Raw genomic sequence first — 22,063 nt, 5'->3', positions numbered from 1 at the left:
CGCATCATCCACATTGAAGAAGGGAAAGAATGGTCTCATTTTGAACTGGAAATGCCCTGATGTCACACGGGCAACGTTTTCCAGAACAGTATTACTGAAGTTCTCCTCATTCGCCAGGTGGACAGTGGGCCGTCTTTTCAGTGTCGTACCATCGAAATCATCTTCGCCATCTGTGTTTGTTGCAAACGCATAGGCGTGCGAGCGTTTTAAACCATGCCGATAATTCCCTAGAGGTATATCTTTAACACACTTCTGGGGTCGAGTTTCTGAAGTCCGTACAGATCGGAATCGGAATATTGGAGTTTAGCCACGTCACTCTCCATAAGGCTAAGAATGTGGTGCACACTCTGCATATCTTGCACCTTGCTAGATTGCGTCACCTCCGTGCCATTTAGTTCCACGCGGATATTCTTGAGCCATGAAAATGCAGGGGAGGTGGTACACACCCAGTGTGGATATGATCTGGCTCCATTAGCCCGACTATCACTAACTTCATACCGGAGTTTGACGATAAAGTAACTTTCACTCAAGGCAATGAAATTTGGTGATGATATATCCAATTTGCTGTTCAGAAAGAGTGGTGAGCCATTTCGAGAATACAGTCTTACACTTGACCGTGTGCAGCACACAGGTCTGCTGGGAGAGCTAGCCACCACTGGCTTAGGCGGCACTGTCCTCAAGTGGTTCTCAGACTATCTCACGAACCGCAGCCAGCAGGTTACTGTCAATGGTGAGAAGGGTGACACCAAACCCTGTACAAGAGGGGTCCCCCAGGGGTCTGTTCTTGGGCCTTTGCTTTTCTGCGTCTACATTCGCCGGGTACCCGATATATTTCACCAGAGTGTCGTGCAGCTGTACGCTGATGATATTGCGTTCTACGTACTCGGCTCTGATGTGGCTACAATTATGCTACGCTTGCAGGATAGTATGCGGTTGCTAGAGCAATACCTTGATGAGAAAGGCCTTCTGCTCAACCCCACTAAAACACAGTTCATGTTGATACGGCGTCCTGCCCTGCCTGCACTGAGCCCAGCCCTGTACCTGACCTGTAAAGGTATTGTCATTTCCCCTGTCTCTACTGTGAAATACCTCGGTATACTAATCGATGAGCATCTAACGTTCCGCCCACAAGTAGAAAAGGTGTGTTCAGTGGTCTTCGCTAAACTAGCCTGTTTTGCTCATGGCCGTCGCAATTTATCAGCTACAGCTCGGAGAACTTTCTTCTTGTCAATTATACAGTCTACTCTAGAATATGCAAGTAATGCGTATGTGCACTGTTTGAAAACTACCCTATATAACAGGCTTGTAACGGTCAGCCATATTGCGATGAAGAAGGCATTTGGTTTAGATAGAATGACCCCAACTGCATTAGTTTTACAACGGTGTCATCTGTATTCGTTTGAGCAACGAGTTAATTTGAAACTATACGTTTTGGTCTATCGCTGCTTGTCATCAATTACTAGCCCCCTCCTTCAGTCACTGTTTCTCCTGCGTTCAGTTGGCCCGCACACAAATGCTCGTACTCGTGGCCAGGATACAGCTGCCTTAGTATTACCTACTGAACATATTGGGTATGGACTGCGCTCAGTTTCTTTTCTGGCGGCAGGTCGGTGGAACACTCTTCCTCCAAACTGTCGTGAGGCACAATCTGCTGGTACTTTTGCTCACCTCACAAAGATTCACCTAGGGTTCCCTGTAACAAGGCCATGCCTGTTGGGACTCCCCTAGTCAAATAATAAATACTACTACTACTACTACTACTGTACTTACAAAATTTCTCCCCTCTAGGAGTTATATCTTCTTTTCGGTTCGCTCTAGGATGCTATTCTGCACCACTTTAGTTTTCGACAGCAGCCCCTTAAAGGGGTCTGGGATCTGAGTGGCCACGACGTGCTGCGCCATTCTTACTTGTACGTGGAAAAATTTACTCGATTCTCAGATCCAATAACGCCGGGTACCCCGTGGTGATAAACTCTTCAGTGCTGTACTTCAGCCAAAATGATATTATTACCGTAACGCTTGAGTGCGGAAGTAGAGCGCGTTTGTCTCTCTCCAAATATGTAATTGTTGATACCGTTGTGAGTTTGAATGGGGAACGTCTTCAAAATCCTCGAGTCCTGATTGTCTTCATATTCGACGGCCTGGGCGATCAGGTCCGTATACAACAACACAAACCTTCTCCCTCTAGTCAGATCAACTGCATACGGTGATGTCAAAAGACCAGGCTGTATGGTCCCGGATTCTGCAATCGATCCCAAGCCCAGAAGGACACTGGGGAAGTCGGGTTTCAGGATAAATTTTTCCCGACAGGTACGCTGATGCTCGCTCGGCTTGTATAGCGGGAATAGGAAAACACAATATCTGGATGATTTGCACTTTTCAGTACCTCGTTAATGACTGTAATGAGATCTGCAATATCCGTGTGAGTTCTTGTTAGGATGGAGAGTTGAACTTCCCCTTCTTGCGTCTCCACGTACAATTTGTTACTCTCCGTATCCACGTTTTCAGAATGAAGTTCGAACTGGGCAGTGTCCAAACTGATGTGTTTCCCCATGGTATTCAAAGACCTGATACGCAGTGTAAAATGAGGTGTGAACGCACCGGCTGTAACGGCAGAAGCGTTGTTTACTGCAGACAGTACCACCGCCATACCTACTGTACAGGGGAGATATTTCCCCATAATAACAAGGATGGCGTTTTGGAGCATGCATTTCCACAAGAGCCCGTCTGAGGAGACCTCCAGCCGAGCAATAAGAACCTTGAAGGATGATATTGCGCAACTCAAAACTCTGGTGGGTAACGATAACACCGAAAACACCCTGATGTAGAATGTCGGGGCACTACAGAACAGCAAGTTGAATAAAACAGATGCTGAGATCATGGAGGGTCGAGTCAAAGAATTCGCGGAGTCAACGGTGATAGATGACGAAACCCATTTGAAAACGGATGGCAGCGTGAGGATGAGCGGAAATCTGCACATGAGTGGCAAACGTTTATGCTGGCTGGATTACGACGGTGTGTCGGACACCTGTGCTGTACCTGCTGGGTGGGTGAAGAAGGAATTAGCCTAAATCCGCAAAATGAAGGTTCCTAAAGGTGATCCAGGATTTGGTTGGTATAGCGGAGCAGACCCTCCGTCCCCACCCATCGGCAGACAGGGTGACTTCTATTTGGATGCTACCACCCTCGTTGTATATAAAAAACTCATTGCGGGTTGGACTGCATTCGGATCACTTAAAGGACATCGAGGAAGACCAGGGGTTCCTGGACCAAAAGGAAATCCTGGGCCGACTGGGGAATCTGGATTGCAAGGTTCAAGGGGCCACACAGGACTGCAAGGACCCCAAGGGCCATCAGGACACATAGGTGCTACAGGACCGCAAGGACCCCCAGAAAACATAGGACCACTAGGACCCCAAGGACCTGAAGGATCGCCAGGCCCTCAGGGTGACGTGGGACAGCCGGGGCCCAGAGGTCCTCGGGGCCACAGTGCAAAGAGTCTTCCAATACTTCTTCCATAATACGAAAACCAGAGTGAGATTATGGAAATGTTTCCTTTCTTTTCAATTCAACGAATTCATGCAATGGATGGTTTGATTACGGTTGAAATGGACTGGTTGATTCATAAAGAACAATATTCTCCAAGCAAGTGATGACACGTGCACCTTAAATAGGTTTAAAATGCCTGTACAATGGTGGATAGTATATAGATTAATGCATCTGGATAGTCATCATAAGCCAGTGAGGCAGCAAGTGGTAGCTTCGGTTCAACTCCATAATGTTGGATGAGTTCAATCATTAGCTGTTCTTCTTGCTCTGTCATGTCCACCGTCCTCTCAATAAACCGTTCAAAGTGAGCCTTACGTAGTTTCTTTGGGGTAATGACCTTCATCTACATTTTGAAGAACACTGGGGAAGTCCTGATTAGGGAAGCATTTCTCATCCATGCATCTTTGCTTCTGGGGAGATGAAGACTGAGTATCTGCACCATCTCTTCATCTTCATAGTAAACGCATGACAGGGCGATGGCATAATTCAGAGCTCTATACTCACTGCCCTTCTTCATAGCGTAGAGGCGTTGCCGAGTTTCAAAAAGCGGTGGGTATATCGGCTTACACACTCCCACCTTCTCGATAAAAGCCCCCAGACTTTTATCCACTGATTCCAGTCGCTGCACATCTGTGTAAGGCTTACAGGGCAGCATTACACGCTCTGCTACATTTGCCTCTGGCGCAAACAAAGAGCCCAAGACTAGACAACATTTCATGCAAACGACAGCTTCTTCCGTTTCTATTTCTTCATGGTTACACCCATCACAAAATTCAACTTCCTCCTGAAACTCCATGGTGCCAAATGCAACTGTAATGATCTTGACGCATTAATTTATCCCTTCCACTAATTGTTATCGGCCAATCAGCATACTCTCGCCACCTCACATCCAATCAGCATACCCCACGTCACACTAACGTTACACACACTTGTGGCATATATGCGAAAAAATGGTACTGGATCATAGCAAAATCCTCCTGGATAATGAACAAAATAACGATTAAAACACAATACACAATAACGACAACAACCGACAACAACCAACAACAACCAACAACAACCAACAACAACCAACAACAACCAACAACAACCAACAACAACCAACAACAACCAACAACAACAACAGCAGCGTAATAATGCGTGGATAGTGCGTGCAGGGTCAGGGACTGAAAGTCGCACGCTATGTATGGGCAACTTGTCAATCACTGCACATCTACGATGTGCGAATAAAACGAATGCAAGGAACGTGAACTTGTTGCTGCACATCTACGAAGTGCGAATCAGGGAGTAGTATAATGACACGTGTACTAGTACGCCTTGTGTTGCACTGCGTCTTTTCCACATGCAGGGCCACTGAAGGTCGCACGCTCCGCGTGCTTATGCAGGCATGCGCAATAATGTCACTGCATGCAATGCACATCTACGATGTGCAAATCCGGGAGTAGTACGTATTTTACTACTCCCGGGAGCAATGAATCCACCGACCGTGCACAAGTGCACGTTCGCCACGGAAAAAAACATGATGACATTTATGGCATGGCAGGGCCAAAGGTCTCGTTGACGAGTGTGGTTGCGAGTTTTTTTTACATCTGACGTCTTGCTCCCCCAACCGGGAGCATGGCGTCCATTGACTTCGGAATTTTGGATAGTGAAGGCTTGGAGTCACTGGCAAAGACCAATAACGTCAAATGGGCCGGCCTGAGCCGAGTGCAATTGGTAGGCGCCCTGAGGGGAAAGTTGCAACCACTGGACGATCAGATCGACACACACAGGGTCACAAAGCAGGCAGGAGGATGTGAATGTACCAGTACTGATGCTACTGCGCTAACGAAGATGATGGTTGACCTGATGGAGACGGTCCGAAACCTGGTAGCAGAAGTTTCCGACCTACGAAAAATCTCTCTCGAAAAGGAGAAAGGAAAAGGTGCCGCCATTGCAGAACTCAGGGAGGAGCTTCGCGCCCTGACACAACACCACCAGCCCATCGATGTCTCTAATCGCGCCCTCGACAGCCTCCAGGATGAGTACTCGTACCGAGCAGCTACAAACACTCCCGCCACGGGTGTACCAGTACCTGCATCTGCACCAACAGGGCTTGAATCCGCAGCTCCGGGCGAGACGATCGCTAGTCGTACCCTCTCTACACCACGAACAAGCAACGCCAGTCGTACTACTGACAAGCCTGTCAGTACCAAGTACGACTGGTCGATCGTACGTGAAGCCGCCAACCGCCACAGGAAGCCCGCAGATCTGCGTGGAGGTAAGAAAATAGCACGCAGAGTTGTATTCGTTGGGGGCATCAATATCAACTGCAGTGCTGATGATCTTGTTGCGTACTGTAGAAAGAAGGATGTAAAAGTTACTGGCTGTAGACTGATCCCCTCCAGAACAGTGTACGGCACGTTGTACGCACATCTGACAGTTGCTGAGCATGACGAAAGAAATGTTCTGGAAAACGATTTCTGGCCCGAGCATGTAACAGCACGAGAATGGAAGTTCAAGAACCCACCCCTCCCCAAGAAATCATAAACTGTGATGTTGAATCCACACGCACCCATCTTTTTCCCACATCACCACACGCTTTTACTCTTAACCCAAATGCAGCCCCGTTCTCTCCCGGCCGACAATCGCAAGTGACCGCACTGAACCCTCTTGCTCCACCATTCCAACCGTCCCCTTTGACTTTCAACTTTTCACCTTGTATTCCTGATATGAAGTCTCCGTCGAGTATCAGGATCTGCACAGTTAACGCATGCAGCTGGCTGAAGCGGGCTGATGAGATTAAAAACTTATTCTGCACATCTCAACTAGATATCTTGGGCATAACTGAAACCTGGTTGACTCCTGATATCACAAGTTCAATAATAACACCGTCAGCGGAATACAAAATTAACCGGCATGACCGTCACAACAATACCGTGCGACGTGGAGGTGGAGTGGCATTCCTCCTCCACCCTTCCATTTCCCATACTACCAAACATCGTCCAGATCTTCAGCCTGCTGATCCAACCATTGAAATTGTGTGCATAGAACTAGAGCATCGCCCCAACTCCACGTTTGTGTTCTGTTGTTACCGTCCTCCTTGGCACCCACCTGATCAGTTCTGCAGCGCACTCCGGACCTGCATTCAATCAATATCTTGTCCTCAAGCTTCCATATTTGTCATTGGCGACTTTAACGCTCGCCTCTCGAAATGGCCAGCATCCGATCCTGATACACCTGCTGGTACATGCATGTATGACACCCTGGATGATCTGGGCTTATCCCAACTTGTGGATCAACAGCCTACCCGCTACTCCGCAAGTGGTAAGAGTTCATCACTACTCGACCTAGTTATCACTAATGCTCCAATAGCAGTCTCCCATCTGACCATCCTCCCACCGGTATCTGATCACTGTCCTGTAGTTTTCGATGTCGTCCACAACCGATCAGCAGGCTCCACAGCCCAAATATCTTCTGCATAAAACACCTGGCTCGACTTTGCCCACACGGACTGGCAAGCATTTAACAACCACGTGTGGCAACTACCCTTGCTAGATGCCGTCCAAAATGCGCAAACAGTTGATGAGGCCTGGTTATTGTGGCGCACAGCGCTTGAAGACTCTGTATCGTCGTTTGTTCACGTTGTCCGGAGAAGCACATTTCCATCGAACAAGCCTTGGTACTCTGCTGTTCACCATCGTCAGAGGCGGCTTCGGGATCGCCTCTTCGCCAAGGCCAAACGTTTCGGATCTACAGATAGTTGGACAGCGTGTAGACGCTCACGTAACTGTCTTACTTCCTTGCTCCGGAAGGCGGAACGCCATTATCACGAGAGGATGGCGAGAGACGTGGCTCAGCATCATGGAACCCGTACATGGTGGCGCAAAGCAAAGATCCTTTGTAATGTTAATCGCCCGTCTGCGGTTATCCCTGACCTCTACCATGACAACCAAGCCTACCCAGCCTCGAGTAATACGGAAAAGACGAATCTCCTAGCCAAAGTGTTTGCGAGCTACAGCCAGACGCCACTGCTAACACCTGACCTGCACTCAGCGGGTATTTTAACACCCACGTCCACTGTGAAGTTCTCCATACAACCATTCTCTGTGCAGTCCATATTTGACACGCTATCCAGACTTCCCATTCAACGTTAAACCACTGGACTGCTGAACAATCGCATCCTCCGTGAAACAGCTGAGGTCACGTCACAGTCTCTTTCCGCCCTTTTCAACCGCTGCTTGCTGTCCAGTACTCAGCCCAGGGAGTGGAAATCTGCCGTTGTTGTACCTGTGTTCAAGGAAAAAGGTAATCCCTCTCACCCAGTCAATTACCGTCCTATATCGCTGTTAAATTCAGTTGCCAAATTGTATGAGTCTATGATTAGCCGTCAGTTTTACTCGTTTGTTGAGAGCCATAACATTATGAGTTCAGCCAGTTTGGCTTTTGTCGAAAGAGGTCAACAGTTGACCAATTGGTACAGCTTACCTCCATTGTTTCGCGTGCATTTGACTCTAAGTCTTCTTGTGACCAGCTGTTCCTTGATTTTTCTACGATCTTTGACAGAGTTTTTCTCAAGGTTTGGAGACTCCACTGTAACCAATACTTGAATCCATACATCCTGTACACACACCTTGTACACACTCTCTGTAACGGTCTCTAGGCTACACTGCAATTGATATACATAAGATCAAATTTTCGGGCAAGGCCCATCATCAGGAATAAGTTTACTGTAGACAAAACAGGGGTTTATATATATGTGACAAGTACTAGTGGCCAAAGGTGTGATGGTATAGCGTAAAAATGTTGCAATACCACAGGAAGCGAGAATATTCTGTGTGATATGTATGAAGTGAAAATATAGTGCAGTGATAGTGCAAGATTAATAGTGTGAGTGCAACGCAGAAAAATACACACTTCTAGCAACACTCACGCACATACATACATACACACACACACACACACACACACACACAGTGCACACATTCTTGCACAAATTTTGACAGATATATTTACACGTCACCCAACAGTCGCCAACCATTGTCACTGTTCACTGCAGGCTTCCTCTTCCTCATGAATAGTGCCTCCATGATTCTGCGGTCAACGTATGACCGTTGCCTGCTGGCGAGAACTTGTAGATGGGAAAACGGCGAGAACCGCGGTGACGATGGGAAGGTGTGCTGCTTTTGTCGATAATGGTCTCCCCATGGCTTTCCCAGTGTCGCGTTCTTGGCTTGTCTGTAGTGCTCCTCAGTCCTCTTGCGTGTTGTCCTTTCTGTTTCCCCGACGTATTCTTCTTGACAGATGGTACATTTCATAGAGTACACCACATCTTGGGACATACAAACATCACGCTTCAGACCACCATCGCATGCACGACATTCAGCCGGCCGACCCCGCCCCCTCTTCTCCCTCTGCAGCTGTACCGTCCTGGGGCATTTTGGCTTGCTTAATGACGACGAGACCAACATATCCTTTAGTGAGCGACCAGACGGAAAGACCACACGCACATCTCTATCAAACGACCTGACCACTTGACGAACCCTCCTTGCAAGCTGGTCATTTACGTACGGTACCTTGACAAGTGACGTGTACTGTCGTTTCGCCTTCCGGTGTGGTGTCTGCTGGTGGGGCTGCTCTCGGATGCGTGCGGTTGTCCGTGCGGTGTCGGAGTGTTGAATGGCTGATTGTATAATGCGTCGTGGGTAGTGGTTCTCAAGGAGGAGTGTGGTGATCTTTTTAATCCCCCGTTGTCGTCCTGCCTCCGTTGTTGCGTTGTTGACTGCCCTGCGGATCTGGTTGTTGGCGACAGCGATTTTTGTTTCCATTGGCAAAGCAGACAAATATGACAAATGTACACCACTATGGAACGACTTGACAAATAACTCCCAGTCCAACTTGCCACCTGACACCGAGATTGACAGGTCCAAGTAACTGATGGTGTGAGAGTTCGTCGTGTGTGTATACTCTGCGGTGAATTGTATGCGTGGTTTGTTTTTGACAGAGTTGGTCATCATTTAGTTATTCAATCTGTTTCAGGTTGGTGTTCTCTTTCTGCCTGTTCTTGGGTGAAGGACTTCATCAGTGATCGTAGTATTTGCGTTCGCATTGGCCAAACTCTTTCTGACCCTTTGCCCATCACCGCTGGCGTACCCCAGGGTTCCCATCTCGGACCGCTTCTTTTTAACCTGTGCATCAACTCCTTTCCTGATGCCCCTGCTTCGAGTACCCTATCCCTTTTTGCTGATGACTCTAATTTAATTCTTGTTTCTCCAGCAAACACCTCACTTCCTATCCATCATGCATTGCTCCAGATTGACATTTATAAGTGTTGTCAATGGTCATCAGCTACTGCCATGACGTTTAACACCAGTAAATGCGTCCACCTACCCTTTCAAAAACATGCATTAGCCCCCGGCCCGTCATCTCCCTTGACAATGAACGGTGTGCCTATTCAGAAAGGTGATAGCCACTGTCATCTCGGCGTGACTATCACTCCTTCACTAAATTTTTCTGACCATATAAAATCTATCACCCATAAGTTTCGCAGTCGTGTTTTTCTGTCACGCCATATGGCCCATTTCCTTTCTGCTTCAACCGTGAGTTTGCTCAACAAGTGTTACGTACGACCACTGTTAGAATACGCAGTCCCTGTCTGGTCATTCGCCGTATCCCATTCAGATTCGCTTACGTTAGACCGACTGCAAGCCGTTGCTGCTCGTTCATATCTGCTTTGTAAGACCCGGCACCCTCCTGAGTGGGAGACCCCGAAGCAGATTCTTAATCGTACTTGTGACTGGTCATCCCTGAAGTGGCATCGTCAGATTTTGTCCTTGCTGTATTTTCATCATATCTTTTACCAGTTTCCGTCTTTGCTAATTCGTTTCAAATTCAATGTATCCCTTAGTTGTCGTCACCCGTCCTCTATAGTTTTACCTCGTTCTGGCGCCCATTTCCTTAAATCCCCTCTCTTCAGTTTATCTGTGGAATGGAACAAACTTCCAGAACACATCCGCTGCGTTCAGTCCTCTGTCAATTTTCACATTGCTCTAAAGGCTCATTACTCACAGCATAGATATTCTCTGACTGGAATTCCGAACTTTTCCGTTTGAGAATTTTTTTTCTTTCTTGAAATTAATCCTTGCTGGGTTTTTTATCTAAATGTCCCGCTATTATCTGCAGAGGTGATTTCTTCCCTCGTCAATTTCGTTCCTGCTTTTATACCTCGCTATTTAGGTACTTGTTTCCCTTCTTCCCATGCTTCATCTTCCACTCTCCTCTCCCCCATTTCCCCATTTTTCTTGCGATATTTATGTGGGAGACTTCCGTGATAAGCATCCATTTGCTTTTGGAGAATCCTTTTAAATAAATACAATACAAGGTCAAACCGTAGGGGATCCCGGGGCCAGACCAAGCGCGCCCGATACAGTGTGCCTTATTTAACCCAAAGGTCAAAGGTCGAACCCTGGGGGAGTCCCGGGGCCAGACCAAGCACGACCGACACAGTGTGCCTTATTTGGCCCAAAGGTCAAAGGTCAAAAAGTGTGCCAGAACCTGCCCCGCACTTACTACTTAAGGTGGCTCACACCCTCTGCGCGCGCATCGTTTGAAAAGTGTAGATTTTCAGTAAATTTTTCGGTAGCGATGATTTTTGTGCGATCAATCGTTGTAGGAAACTAAACGTCTTCTCGCTTTTCTGGTGACCTAGCTAGAACCTGCTGCTAGTGTCCCTCTTCACTCGTTCTTTCTATGAAAGGGGAAGGCAGCACTCGCAGAAGATTTTCCAAGAATGCAATGTCGACTGGTGCTCGTACTATAAGAAGGGAGAAATCAAAGTCCGCTCTTGAATCACGCCTGAGTCTTAGAAAATTATTTCAGAATACGCTTGTGTAGATTTCCTGCCAGTGCCACTGACATCTCGCGACCCGGCTTCAAATATAACTTGCTCGATCATCTCCCGCACTGACTGGTAAATTCGTCGGGTAGCTGTGGATGGATCGATTCAGGGAGGTCGAAGGTAAATACATCGAAGCACTTCAAACACGTTTCAAGACGCACTTCAAATTTTGTAATTGTGTCTTGAAAATTGTTTACAACAATTCGTACTTCAATACGCTGTTGAATTGTATCCTCTGCTTGGGAGTCTCGACTGTTTTATTGCTGCATGGCTTTCCTCAACACCGTTCACTGTACATGTATCGCGGAACGCAGACTGGATGGCATTGGAGGTGAATTTGATAATTTGTGACTGTGTCATCAACCAAGTGAGGACATCAAATATCAACAGGGACGTTCCGAAAATCACAAACGCTGCGAAATAGGTATGAAATGGTCTTACACACTGGAGGGTATTCCACATTCATTGTGTCATATCTTTAGACTGTTCGAAAGTTTGTCGTGCCGTGCAACTTTCACAGACTAATCCGATAATTGGCATGTGGCCCTATCGGCACACACTCATGCGTATGCCGCTGAGTCTATCTATATGTGCACGCACATGTGTGTATACTTACACAATTTTATTACGTATGCAAAATTAGGCAATCTACATGTACATATATATATATATATGTGTGTGCACTCACTCCTATGACATTGAACGACAGTGCAGGCTATGTAGAGTCGCACGAATGTGTGTTACCCTGGTGTGTATATGCATGCGCACTCGCGCGGGCGTTTTGTGTGCGCGCCTGGCATGGCATAACGCCGTTCAATATGACTAGTGTTGAACCGTGGTAATTTGCCCCACCCCTTCTTTTTTCTATTGGCGTTGGATATGCAACTAATGACATAAACTCGGTTGTTGAAAACGAGTGCCATGCACCACAATGGATTGACAATAATATAATACAAGTAGCGCTGTAAAAGCGCTGGTAATACTCATGTTGCAGCCATGGCAGTTGTGATTAGCTTTCCAAGTCAAGCCTGCTGCAGAAATTATTGCACTCTGACCAGCTGGAGTGGCCCAGGACTGCAGGTTGTGGAGAACAGGAGTGATGCTTGTATATACGCTTGTATTTACATGATGGACTTCGAAGTAACGTTAGGTGTATTACTTGTATGTTCTTCTGCCTGTGCACGTGTACATGTGCTGGTCAGTGTGGAACCGCCATCCATATCAGATCATACAGCTCAGCTGCTATCAGTCTCAACAGCTTATATCTGGCAAATAGGGTTTTAGTGACTCAATTTTGCTTACTGTGTTTAACAGAGTGGCATTGCACACAGCTACTTTATGTAATAGTAGCATCTTGGAAATTTTATATTTTTGGTAGTTAGCTTCAGTAGAAACTTCTCCAGTGTGGCTCTTAGCTTCATTACCATGGAGACTAAGCATTCAAGTAATGCACGAAGAACAGTGGCTGGATGCGAAGTGAAAAGCCATTGGACCGTACCCAATGGAATACGCATTTAGTATAGCAGTATTGCTTGCTATGTTGGCAGCAAACACTGTATAATAATAATTGCATTACCAGTAGAAAGTGCCCAATGTGCATTGCTTCAGCACTGTGTTTTGGACAAAGCAGTCAAAAAATTCCACATCAGTATTGGCTTCATGTTGGAGAAAGTTGTGAAAAACACTAGAGCATACATGTACACTCAATACACATGCTCAGCTACATGTATGGCATTTAGTATGTGGGCGACTTCAAAGTTCTATTTTGGTAGTTAGCTTCGGTAGAAACTGTCTAAACTTGATCCAAAGCTCTACTACTATGTTCTGAAGATGTTGCAATCAAGTAATGTAAGACACGTATCTGCCGCATTGGAGCTAGTTGTGAAAACCTTTAGACCATACACACAATGCACATGCTCAGATATGGCATTTAGTGTGTGGGCGACTTCAAAGTTCTATTTCGGTAGTTAGCTTCGGTGGAAACTGCTAAAACTTGATCCAAAGCTCTACTACTATGTTCTGAAGATGTTGCAATCAAGTAATGTAAGACACGTATCTGCCGCATTGGAGCTAATTGTGAAAACCTTTAGACCATACACTCAATGCACATGCTCAGCTATTGCATTTAGTATGTGGGCGACTTCAAAGTTTTATTTTGGAAGTTAGCTTCGGTGGAAACTGCTAAAACTTGATCCAAAGCTCTACTACTATGTTCGGAAGATGTTGCAATCAATTATTGCAAGATATGTATCTGTCATATGGTGGAGTCAGGGGTTCTAAGGCGTTGGACAATGTCCCAGTGCAATGTGCTGATTCTTGAAAATATGGCATCACTTGACACTTCAAAGTTTTATTTCAAGAGTTACCTTCGGTAGAACCTGCTCAAACTTGCTACACAGTACCATTACTAGGTTATGATAGCATAACCATCGAATACAGGGCAAGTCCAGTGTCAAATACTTGTGGGCGGGGCTAATATGTGGGACGTGTGCGCTGAAATGGGATGATTCCGAAAAGAGAAAAAGGTCACCTTCTAGCAGAATTCTACCCACTTCTAAAGCTTATGCTGGTATTTAGCAAGTATACTACTGTCCTGATGTTGGACATCAAGAAAAATGGGGTAACTACGAGTGCTACGGCCAAAAAAGTGGTTTTCCGGTGTTTTTTGGCCAAAAATTGGCAATTGTGAGTATGCTATGTTTGGCCCCTCCCCCGAGTGAAACCGGCCGGTAGAACTTGATAAAATTGTGTCTCCGTACACTAAATATCCTACGGAACAAAGTACAATCGTTTGTAGCCACGTTTCAAACAAAAAAAATTTGGACCCGAGGGGTAGGAGCCACCTTAACCCCACAGAGTGTGCAACGCCGATCCAGCTCTGTGTAGGGTCTTGGTCGAGCGGAATTGGATCTTCTGATGTAATGCGGACACTTCACACCAGCGCAACGCCGTCTCGAGGCAGGGCACCATTGTTTTTGATCCAAGAGTACCCGCGACTCCCCGGGTTCCCCTCAGATGTGTACGGTATTATGACGCAAAGATCCGATTCCGCTCGACCAAGACCCTATGCAGAGCTGGATCAGGCGTTGCACACTCTGGGGGGTTATGTACTCTTCGTAACACCTTTCTATTTACAGTACTTAACCTCAGTTTCTTTGGTTGTATTATTATTATTAATATTATGTGTGGTATTTTTTCTTCAGACTTTTCCCGTTTGTCTCTTTCCCTCAAACTAGTGAAGAATATTATGTGTAGGAGGCTTATTCCAAGCTTGAGGTTACACTGCAATTTTGCCCCAGTTTTATATCACAAACAATGTAAAAAAAGTCAATACTTCTTACAATCTCAGATTTTACCTGCATCTTTTCTGATGTTACTACACATGACACCATCGGCTGTGCATGTTGCCACTTTAGGATAACAGGCAACATCTCCGCTTCCGTCCAATACCCAAACAGAAACGGATCTTCTCAGCTGGGTGGTGATGTGAGAGATATAGGACTGACCACATGGTCCAGTGATGTCACACATTGTCACTAGAGTAGCATGAGCAGCATTACACTTTGCTTCTGCATCTGATGAAGTAGTGTTGATCCAGTTGCTGTCACTTACAAGATAAAGCCCTTCGTCATTGCAATTATAGTGAGCTAAGAAGAAGAAACCGAGAAGAGAAACATCATAGGTGAAATAGTGCAGATAGGTTTAAAAACCATAGAAATCTCAAAAAAGTAGAAACACATGAGAACGAGTTATACAGCAACTATCCACGACTGTAACAAGATGATAAACGGTCAGAAAGTGCGATAATTTAGCTTTCGCGACATTCATTTTCGCGACATTTTTTTAGGAATGAACTCCGATCCTATCGATCTAATCCTTGATCTCTTGTCTTCACGCAACATGCACAATGACGGGCGTATATTTTGTGAAGCATCAACACAAAACGAATCGTCGGATATACAATTTTTCTTGTAGTTGACGAGTGTGGTTGCGAGTTTTTTACGTCTGACGTCTTGCTGCCCCAACCGGAAGCATGGCGTCCATTGACTTCAGAATTTTGGATAGTGAAGGCTTGAAGTCACTGGCAAAGGCCAATAACGTCAAATGGGCCGGCCTGAGCCGGCTGCAATTGGTAGGCGCCCTGAGGGGAAAGTTGCAACCACTGGACGATCAGATCGACAAACGCACTGGGTCACAAAGCAGGCAGGCGGATATTAATGTACTAGGACTGATGCTACTGCGCTAACGAAGATGATAGTTGACCTGATGGAGACGGTCCGAAACCTGGTAGCAGAAGTTTCCGACCTACGAAAAATCTCTCTCGAAAAGGAGAAAGGAAAAGATGCCGCCATTGCAGAACTCACGGAGGAGCTTCGCGCCCTGATACAACACCACCAGCCCATCGATGTCTCTAAGGGCCCGGTCACACATGCACTGGGATTCGCTTCGGCGACGAGGTTCGGCGGCAGCGAGCCTGGTGTCGCTCCAGCGAAACCATGTGTGTATGGTCACACATACAAACAGGGCACACCTCCTACTTTGGCGAAAAATGAGAGTCATATGGACTGTGGTGCATACGGTACGGAGAATAGACGAGGTCAATGACTATCTTGCACGCATTTTTGTTGCATGGACATCATACACATACAAATTTCTCGTAGCAAGTCCATATACAGTAGACCGTGGTGTTTTCCGCTGAAGCGAATCCGCAGAAGCGACAGTCTCGCTTCGAAAATTTTGGAAGAAGCGGATTGGAGTTTCCGCTGAAGCGGAAGTTCCACTTTTCGCCGTTGCCATGCCATTTTTTGCTCCTGCGACCTCGCTTCAGCGTATACGCTACTTTCGAGTGCATGTGTGACCGGGCCCTAATCGCGCCCTGGACAGCCACCAGGATGAGTACTCGTAACGAGCAGCTACAAACATTCCCGCCACGGGTGTACCAGTACCCGCATCTGCACCAACAGGGCTTGAATCCGCAGCTCTGGGCGAGACGTACGCTAGTCGTACCCTCTTTACATCACGGACAGGCAAAGACAGTCGTACTACTGACAAGCCTGTCAGCACCAAGTACGACTGTTCGATCGTACGTGAAGCTGCCAACCGCCACAGGAAGCCCGCAGATCTGCGTGGAGGTAAGAAAATAACTTATCACATATCAGGTGACCGTTTCCTAGGAATGGGCCAATCACTGCCCTTCCTTGGTGGGTGATATAGGCTGATATCACACCTGCTGCTGCATATCACACCCGGTTGCGTACCTAGTACAGTACCCATCTGTACTCACATACTCGAATGCGTACTGTAGCTGAAACAGCATACCGTAGAATCCCGCAGATAAGCCCATCGGCTTATCTGTTTCACAAGGACATTTCGGTGGGCTTATACAAGAACATGGGCATGGGCCAATGCAGTGAGAAGTAGAATGAATTTGAAGACACCACTGCAGCTGTACTTATGGTTGATAAATATGGTGGTAAAGACACACCTGGCAATATGGCGGTAAACACACGCCTGCCCACACACGCTCTCTAGGCTGCAAAGTTCTGGCACAGAGCTCTCCTTCTCACCACCACCACCATCAGTTCGCGCCTGGCGCCTGGTCGATGCATGGTTGGCGGTATCCGGCATAGCAGGCTGGTACATCAAGTAGTGCATGGCACATAGCAGATGACACAGCAACGACATAGCTCGATTGCGACGTACGTTTCGTCCTCGCTGGACTCATCAGGCAATCTTCTTCTTGGATGTCTTCACACGGAGCTTGACTCGGGAGAATGAATTTGAAGACACCACTGCAGCTGTACTTATGGTTGATAAATATGGTGGTAAAGACACACCTGGCAATATGGCGGTAAACACACGCCTGCCCACACACGCTCTCTAGGCTGCAAAGTTCTGGCACAGAGCTCTCCTTCTCACCACCACCACCATCAGTTCGCGCCTGGCGCCTGGTAGATGCATGGTTGGCGGTATCCGGCATAGCAGGCTGGTACATCAAGTAGTGCATGGCACATAGCAGATGACACAGCAACGACATAGCCCCAGCCCCCCCCCCCCCAGGCCCTCCTTCGGCCAGCTTGTAACAGGTTTCCCCTGTTCTCTATAACTTTACACTCCCTCGCACCTCATGCGTCTTACGCCTGTCTATTAGCACCTTCATTGGCGCCATTGCCACATGTATACTATCACATTTTGCATATAACTGGTCGAGGCACGCTCAACCAGGCCTCTTACTTTTCAAGTTTGATTAAACCTGTTACACTGGTAGCAGAGGATGGTTACTACTCTGCTTTTGGCAGGTGTTCTGGTCGCTCTGCTTACGCTCCTCGTACTCGTCGTTCGGCTGATAAACGATATCAAGACCGCTCAGCGCGTTAGCCAAGGAAACCGAACGATACATCCGAACTCGGAACCGTGGGAGCCAACACCCCGCCTTACGAAAGAGCCGCCTGTGTTTGGAGGAGATTCCGCTACATTCAAAGAATGGACGTTTGCAATGGACATGGCCCTACGGTCGTTGGCGCTCCCAAATGCGGCACAGAGGGTCGACTACGCGGCAGGATTTTTGACTGGAAACGCTCGTCTTTGGTTGATAGCGGCATTGGAAGCTAACCAAGTGTTTTCCGACTGGCCTGCTCTGAAAGCGGCACTTGGCGATGTGTACGGACCACGGCATAACGAGGAAACATCGCGTATGGGACTAATTTCCGCAGCGCAGCGCGGGTCGCTGGACGCATACATTGCTGCTTTCACTCGCCTCAGCCTGCAAGTGCCGGAAATCGACCACCACACCAGAGCGCTGCTGTTCGTCAGGGGTCTAGTGCCGCACATCCAGCGACAGGTCATGCGTGAGCATCCACGTACCCTGGAGCAAGCTGTCATGGCAGCAAACACCGTGGAGCAGTCGTCAGGGCCACCGGCGTCGGGGCCACCAGCCAGTAGAGAGTCGCGTTCCGTGCCCAGCTTCCGTGGTCAGACTCAGGGCCTCCGCAAGCTGACGGACCAAGAGCGTGTCCAACTGCGAGCAATGGGACACTGCTTTGCTTGCAGGAAGCCAGGCCACCTCGCTAAAGACTGTACTGAGGGTGGACAGCGCTACCCAAACGCTGGTCGCCAGTAAGAAAGGGGGTGCGCTTACTGGCGACGACCCAAGCACCCACGCCGGTACCAGTCGCTAACCGGTTCGGAGCTCTGGAGGTTGAAGACGTTGCTCTCCAGGAGCCTACGGAGCCGGAGACACCCATAGCTGCAGGAAATTGTCCCGTTGCAGAAAGGTGTCATGTCAGCAACGTCAGCGTCGGCAATGAACCTGAACACGACCTACTGCGCATACAGGGAAAGATCGGCGGTCGCCGTGCAGTGATGCTGATAGATTCCGGTTCGACGCATGACTTCATTGCAGACAGTTTTGTTCGAAAGCATCATCTTGACACGGATGCAAGCTCAGCAGTGCTGAGCGTAACATTGGCGGACGGCTCGACCAGCGAGGTCCCGCAGATTTCCACACGCACGCTAAGGGTGACAGTCGGGGGCTTCAGTGAGGAACAGCACTTTACTGTGTATCCCCTGACTCGCTACGACGCTATTCTTGGCAAGCCGTGGCTTACAAGGAACAACCCCAGCATCAACTTCCGTACGAACGAAGTTCAGTTGGACGGTGAGCCCTTTGTTGCCAAATTGCCTTCAGCTAACCCGCCGACAGCCGACCGGCCATCTGTGGAAAGCATGTTTATCAGTGGCCGACAAGCTCGTCATGCCCTGAGGAGTGGAGCCGAGGGGTTTCTTGCATGGGTCACTGCTGCAAACGAGGAGAATCGTTCCGGGCCACAACTCCAGGAATCAGAGCAACAAGACATCCAGAACCTGCTCAAGAGGTACCAGGATTTATTTCCAGACGAGCTGCCGAATGAGCTTCCACCGAAGAGACCAGTCGACCATGAAATCCAGATAGAAGATGGAGCCAGACCACCGTCTCGACCCGCCTACCGCCTGCCGAAACCAGAGATGGACGAGCTCCAGTCACAGCTGTCAGAATTACTTGAGAAGGGATTCATTGAGCCAAGTAAGTCGCCATACGGTGCACCTGTGTTTTTTGTGAAAAAGTCGGATGGTACTCTGAGAATGGTGTGCGATTGGCGAGAATTGAATAGAATTACGATCAAAAACAAAGCTTGTCTTCCTAATATTGATGACTTATTCGACACGATCCAGGGCAGTGCATATTTCTCCAAGTTGGACTTGCGGTCGGGGTACAATCAAATCAGAATTCAAGACTCGGATGTTTCTAAGACGGCCATTAATACGCCGTTCGGCCACTTCCAATTTAGAGTCATGGGATTCGGGCTGACTAATGCCCCGGCCACCTTTCAGTCACTCATGAACTCTATTCTGCAACCGCATCTCCGAAAATTCGTTGTAGTATTCTTGGATGACATTCTAGTTTTCAGCAAGACCTGGGAAGATCATCAGCATCATCTTCAAACAGTTCTAGAAACACTTAGAAATAGTGAGCTGTATTGCAAACAGTCTAAATGCGAATTCGGCGTGAGAGAAGTTCTCTTCTTGGGGCATAAAATCAACGGCACATCAATTTCCCCTGATCCGAAGAAGATAAGTGCTGTGGAAACATGGCCAACTCCGTCGTCAGTAACTGATGTGAGGAAGTTTCTTGGCTTTGCAAACTATTTCCGAAGGTTCATAGATCGACACTCGACCATCTCTCGTCCATTAGAAGAAATCACCGGAAAAAATTCACGCTTTGAATGGAGCGCTGCTAGACAGAAGGCATTCGAGTCTCTAAAATCAGCATTACTCGAGGCGCCAGTGTTGCAACTGGCCGATGTTGAGAAAAGCTTCACGGTAGAAACTGACGCAAGTGACTTTGCCGTGGCGGGTGTGCTCCTGCAGCAGGGAGAAGATATGGATTTGCATCCCGTAGCCTATTGTAGTCGGAAACTGTCAGCTGCAGAACGCAACTATACTGCGGCCGAGAGGGAAACGTTGGCTGTGGTATTTGCATTAAAGTGCTGGAGAATCTATCTATTCCGCCACTTTGACCTGATGACTGATAATATGGGTGTTGTCTATTTACGAACTAAACCGACTCTCACCAAGCGTGAGGCAAGATGGGTAGAGTTTTTAGCTGACTATGACTTTACGGTCTTTCACAAACCAGGAAAGAAAAACATTGCCGACCCGCTTTCACGCCGTCCAGATCTGTTCAGTGATTCTGAAATAGGCGGGTCATCCTATCCTCCTAACATTCAGTTGAATGCCATAGAGCATACCCTAGAGATTAATCCAGACTTAGCGCAGTTAATTGTCAGCGGTTACAAGTGCGACAAGGATCTTGCTCCCATTATCAGGAGACTGAAAAATTCAAGCCATGACAATCTGCACGACCGTTACCTTCTAAATGAAACACCCGGTTATCTTTATCTCAGATCTTCACCACAGAACAGGTTATGCATTCCAAAGAGTAGCAAACTCCGACTCGCCCTGCTTCAAGAATACCATGACTGTGTGACTGCGGGGCATCCCGGTCGAGATCGCACCTATTTCAGACTCGCTAGATATTTCTATTGGCCCAGAATGGGACTGGATGTAAAGGCGTTTGTCAAGTCGTGTGACGTCTGCCAACGAGTTAAAGGCGGCCAGCTAAAAACTGGTCTCTTGCAGAATTTACCAGTGCCCAGTCAACCGTGGGCGGATATCTCGATGGATTTTATCATGGGTTTGCCTAGGACCGATACAGGTCATGATGCTATATATGTATTTGTAGACCGCTTGACAAAGTGTGTACATTTAGCACCTACTTCCTCTACTATTGACGCTAAAGGAAGTGCTGATCTGTATATTCAACATGTATTTCGACTTCATGGTTTGAGTTCTAGTATTGTATGTGATCGTGATCCACGATTTACGGCAGCATTTTTTCAGGAATTGTTTGATCGCTTAGGAACGAAACTAGCATTTAGTACTGCCAATCACCCTCAGACAGATGGCCTAACTGAACGAGTAAACAGAATAGTAGAGGATGTGCTGAGGGCTTTTGTAAATCATAAACAAGATAACTGGGATATGCTCCTACCTCTCTGTGAGTTTTCTATCAACAGCGCTACTCAATCATCTACAGGAAACACACCGTTCTTCTTAAATTACGGTCTAAATCCCAGAGCGCCACCCGACTTCCTCAACCCTATTCAGGGAGGCAGAGATTCAGCTGATTGGTTGCAAGCAAGACAAGACGCGGTCAAGATCTCACAAGATGCGCTAGTGGCAGCTCAAGCTCGTCAGGCCTTCTATGCAGATCGGACAAGGGTCGAGGGAAAGCTGAAGGTGGGAGATTTGGTAATGGTCTACCGGGATTTCCTCCTGACTCCTGAAGCTCGGGACCGACCATCCCATAAATTACGCCCCAAGTGGTTTGGCCCCTTTCCTATAACCCATGTGGTCGGCCCGAATGCCTACAAGCTCAAGTTGCCTCATACCAGCCGCTGTCACCCGGTATTTAATGTGTCGGCACTCCGTGCCTACGAGAAGAACGCTATTCCTAATAGGAGACAGCCTACGCCTCCGCCTATCACGGACCTTGATGGTCATGCCCGCTATGTGGTGGAGAACATTCTCAGTCACCGC

The sequence above is a fragment of the Sycon ciliatum genome, chromosome 6, assembly GCF_964019385.1.
Source record: "Sycon ciliatum chromosome 6, ocSycCili1.1, whole genome shotgun sequence".
NCBI lineage: Eukaryota > Metazoa > Porifera > Calcarea > Leucosolenida > Sycettidae > Sycon > Sycon ciliatum.
The sequence above is the reverse complement of the archived record's forward strand: the minus strand, read 5'-3'. Positions refer to the sequence as shown.